The sequence below is a fragment of the Sinocyclocheilus anshuiensis genome, unplaced genomic scaffold, assembly GCF_001515605.1.
Source record: "Sinocyclocheilus anshuiensis isolate Anshui unplaced genomic scaffold, SAMN03320099.WGS_v1.1 scaffold91, whole genome shotgun sequence".
NCBI classification, from domain to species: Eukaryota; Metazoa; Chordata; class Actinopteri; order Cypriniformes; family Cyprinidae; genus Sinocyclocheilus; species Sinocyclocheilus anshuiensis.
In genome coordinates, this window is record NW_015552636.1 from 543437 (window position 1) to 548578 (window position 5142).

At 35.6% G+C, this 5142-nt stretch overlaps 1 long non-coding RNA gene across 1 annotated transcript; it reads left to right on the forward strand.

Moving 5' to 3' along the window:
• Nucleotides 1–3632: 3632 nt before the first annotated feature.
• LOC107666704 (uncharacterized) lies at nucleotides 3633–5090 on the forward strand. The gene is made up of 4 exons (XR_001631712.1): nucleotides 3633–3708; nucleotides 4624–4668; nucleotides 4782–4826; nucleotides 5045–5090. It is a non-coding gene; the product is annotated as an uncharacterized LOC107666704 (long non-coding RNA).
• Nucleotides 5091–5142: the final 52 nt, after the last annotated feature.

Below are 5142 nucleotides of genomic sequence, written 5' to 3' on the forward strand. Positions count from 1 at the left end.
CACAGCAGTGACTCAACTTAAATGAGTGTGTGTGTGAGGTTAGTTTATTTGAAAGTTTAATCTGAAGCTGTTAACAGTCAGGAGTGTTTCTGATTTGCATTGTTACTCATATTCAGCTGTTACTCATCATCTCATATTCAACATCACATCATAGAAGCTGATTATTCTAGAAATATAATGTTCTGTGTTACAAAATGACAAATTCAGAGAATATTTGCTTTTGTTTGTATGTTAACAGTGAACTGTGCTCATCACAGCGCCAAATATCTGGACTACAACATGTCCAGTTAACAGTAATTAATTAATTAACATAAACTGACAATGAAAACTACGTCAAAATCATTTAATAATCTTAATGTTAAAGGGGTCATATGATGCTTTTTTAAAGATCATTATTTTGTGTATTTGGTGTAACAGAATATGTTGACATGCTTTAATGTTCAAAAAACACATTATTTTTCAAACAAGGCATATTGAATGCATTTAATTACACTAATAATGCATTAGATATATAAAGGCTTTAAGTGTTAAAGGCATGCTCATAGACTGTGTTCCACAGAGCTGTAAGAATTTGAAGAGAAATGTAAAAACAAGTTGCTGCTGCAGTTTAGTTTCAGTAAATGCTCTTTAAATGCACAATGCATAAAGTGAATGCTCTTTATGGAGAAAAGGAAACTATGTTCTCCATTTATGTTTATTCATTTAGTGAGTATTTTTGTTCAAAAAGATGAGGGACGAGTGAGACAGGAGTGTGATAGACTCGTCTGCTTGTGTTTGTGTTTGTGTAAGTCTGAGTTTTGGCCTTCAGGTCTCTCTCAAGCTGCTTAATTTGCCTTAAATAACAGTTATTTGTGAGTTTTCTCAGCATACCGTCAACACAGCTGCTATCAGAGGCGCTCGTGGAGCCTGTTTGTGTTTGAATGCGAAAGATTAAGGGCCCGATTGATCCGTTTGACTGAGAGATCCGACATACAGCAGCACAAATCAAAGAGAAACGATTCACCTGTGCTGAATGAGAGAGATCTGAGCGACAGAATGAAAGCACCGCTGACAGATAACACCAGCACAACGCCGCAAAGTATAATTAGCAATACAAATCCCTTTACTGGGAGTATTTATAATGCAATTAACCTACAACACACACACACACACTTCTCTTTAGCGCTGTACATTCTGACACACTGTGAAGTAACAAGTCATCAAACAAGTGGAAATTGAAAAGAGAAACATCACAGTGTGCAGATGAAAACAGCATAATACCACACTGTTTAGTGAGTTTAACATCTGTCACGCTGGATGATCTGTCACATAGATTCATATACTGTGTGTGAACCTGGATGACATACAACATGACAGACCTTAAAATCACAGCAGATGTCCATTATATGATCTGACTGAGAAAAGTGAAGACATTTTTACATCAAATTAGATTAAAAATTATTACATGTATTGTGGCCATTTCTATTCTACAGCACCTTCTGAACTCTGCCTCTTTATTTGATTTGATTTGATTTGATGATTTGATTTGATTTGTCAAAGCCATAATATTATGAAGTATTATTACAGAATATTTTTGTTGAAACTTGATACATTTTACTTTTCAGGATTGACAGATGGATACAAAATCTCAAAAGAACAGCATTTATTTCAAATAGAAATCTATTTTGACATTATAAATGTTTACAAAATATCTACAGTCACTTTTGATCAATTTAATGCTTCCTTGAAGAACAAAACGTAATATTAATTTATTTTTCTTACTTTATATCTTACCTCAAACCTTTAAATGGTTGTGTATCTCAGTTTTTGCTAAAATTAATTATTCCAAACTTTTGACTGGTAGTATATCACATTTGAAATGCTTTTTAAAAATAGTATAAAATAAAATATATGTAACAATAGTAAATGCAGCTGATTATTATGAATGGGTGTTTTTTTTTTATTATGTTTGTGTGTTTATTATGTGCCTGAAGGAACACACAGATGATGAAGCTTCAGTTAGTTTGAAGCGTTCAGTGCTGTGATGGGAGTTTCTCTCTGTCACACATTCATTTGATTTAATTTGCGTCTCTGTTCTTTCTGGTCTCTCTGAGGAGCGTCCGTCGCTCGCTCCACTCCCGCTCTTTTTTTTCTGTTGCCACAGCAACAGGATGGTTCTGTCTTGAGGAATGCTGGCGGGATTCTGTTGCCGTCGGCAGCGGGAGAGAACAGCCTGTTTAACCAGAAAGCATCAGGGCTCTGCCGCAGTGGGAAACACTAGAAACAATATGATGATCCAAACCATTTGACTGATGCTGCCGAGAGGCCAGTCACCACAGAAAATAACCTCAGCCTCGTCCGTCACTGTGTTTACAATAATCAGCCCCACCAGGGACTTTTCCCCCATGAATTTTGTGATCAAAATGACTAATTTTGTGGTGGTAATTCACAGAAATTTTGCAAATTTTTTTTTTTTTTTTAAGTAGGATAACCATTTTACCATATTATGTATCATGTTAGTTGCTCAATAGTCATACATGACACAGAGAGCAAACAAAATGCATAAAGCTTGTTTATTTAGAAAAGAATATAAGAACAATATAAAGATTACAACAGTGCTTAATTTAGGTACTTTATTTCTTCTGTTCTGTTGTTGTTTCGTTAATATTAACGACACAGACAGCAGTAATGCTTTAGGAAACTCTGTTGCAGAATATGGGCAGGGTTGCCAGGTCTTCAAAACAAAACCAGCCCAATTAGGTTAGGGTTTCCGCAGTTTTCCCCTCTGTTGAAACAGCATTCCGGTGAGATCACTTTAACCCTCAGACTTCAAAAACAACCTGCGGCAACAGTGTAAAAGTAGCCCAATTGGGAGGTAAACCGGCAGACTTGGCAACCCTGGTTATGTGAGACTGATTCACTGTTTCACACAGACTCACGAGCTGTGTTTCCATCCACCTATTTTATGCACATTTTGGGATATCGCATAAAAAACGCTGGATGGAAATGCCAAGATGCGCATAAATTCTAAAAATGTGCATAAAAAATGTATGCGCTCAACTAAGTCAGATAAATTCCTAGTATCTGAAGAAACATTTCTGATTATTATCAATGTTGAAAACAGTTGTGCTGCACAATATTTTTGTGGAAACCGTGATACATTTTATTTTTCAGGATTCACAGATGAATAGAAAGTTCAAAAAAACAGCATTTATTTGAAATAGAAATCTTTTGTAACATTATAAATGTCTTTACTGTCACTTTTAAACAATTTAATGCATCCTTGATGAAAAGAAAAATACCCACCCCAGACTTTTGAACATGAATGAACCTTAATCTGTTCATTATATTATATATTATAACACTTTTTTTCTGTCCACATTATTGAAGCTTTGATGAATAAACAAAGCCAACTATGACTTTTAATTATGAACATCTCTCAACATCTCTCTGTTTTTGATCTTTTTATTGTTTTATTATTATATCCTGCTTACTGCTTAATGTTATGGGAAATCAGTATGTTTTTTGTTATTGATTAGAATTTTAAGTGACATACAGGTATTAAATAAAAGTTCAGGATCTCATCAGATCTGCAGCTAGTTTAGCTGTGTTATTGATGTGTGTGTGTGTGTGTGTGTGTGTGTTGTAGGTGGCAGAGCAGCTGATGACTATAGCCTATGAAAATGGGGTCAACCTCTTTGACACTGCAGAGGTCTATTCAGCTGGGAAGTGAGTTTGACCTTTGACTTAAAGTAAAACTGAGTGGCTAAATCCATCTAGACACTTGCATACTATCTTGCATACTAGAACCTATTGAATGGATAGTATGCAAATTAGATTCAGCCAGTGTGTAAGAGCACAAATAATCCTGGATTACAGTCCATCCTGTAAACTTCAGATCCAAACTTGCCAAGATGATTCATCTAAACCTGTTAGAAGAAACAGAAGGGAATTCACTATAATTAAATTGCACCCACTGATAGCAACGTTTTTGCACACATTGTCTGCATTACTTTTGCACCAAATTCTCTAAAGGAATTATGCATTCAGGTTGAGGTGCAAACGGCCACAAATTTAGTGCTAAATGCAATTTGCATAGATCAGTTTCTAGGCTTGCAGGCCAGTTTCTGAGTGTTAGTTAGCACATGGCGCAACAGACTAGAGTGATCATATTTTTTTGGGACTGTACATCATCACTCCACCACTGTCATAAGGCACCTTTAAAATGCCAGAAGTCTGGATATGTGCCTGGTTGTGATGCTTTTCTCCATTCTTTGAGCATCGTTTGATGAATTACCGCTGTCATGATCACTATAGAAGTACACTAACATTCATTTAAATAAGCTTTAAATTTCCTCCAGTTTTCTGTGGACAGTAACCATAGCTCAATGTTAACTGTGTCAGGCAAATAGCGCTGACGTTTGTGAATCTGGCGATTTCTATAATGAAACTTATGCATACAAAGGAGGAGTGTTTACCCTGAAAAAATGACAGTAACTTTAAAGATAAAGTTTAAATATATGCATAGTGCAGTGCTATAGTGGCTCTATAGTGAATTCACCTCGCAGTGCCATGGAAAAATTCTCTACAAATCCAGAAATAAAATCTTAAAAAGCACATAAAATGTGTCTTTCTTCTTCACAGGGCTGAAATAATCCTAGGAAACATTATCAAGAAAAAGTGTTGGAGGTATTTATCTTACTTCTTTCCAATTATAATTTTAATCATCAATTTCATTGGCTGAGAAATTTAAAAGGCCACTGCTTTCACACAAAGTCCATAATCTGTCTGTGTGTGTACAGGAGATCAAGTCTGGTCATCACCACTAAACTGTACTGGGGAGGAAAGTGAGTATCTGTATGTCTGTCTGTCTGACTTTCTTTCTTTCTTTCTTTTTGTCTGCCTGTCTATCTGTCTATTCATTCTATCAATAACTGCTCTCATTAACTCCTTGAGATTTAGGCTTTTAGATTTAGTCTGCTTATGTAAAGCTTTCTTTTTCTTTCTTTCTTTCTTTCTTTCTTTCTTTCTTTCTTTCTTTCTTTCCTTCTTTCTATTTCTCTAGGGCAGAGACAGAGCGTGGGCTCTCTAGGAAGCACATTATTGAAGGTAGAGATTCTTCTTCTTTCGTCTAATTCCCCTGTCGTTTGTAATTGACCTGAT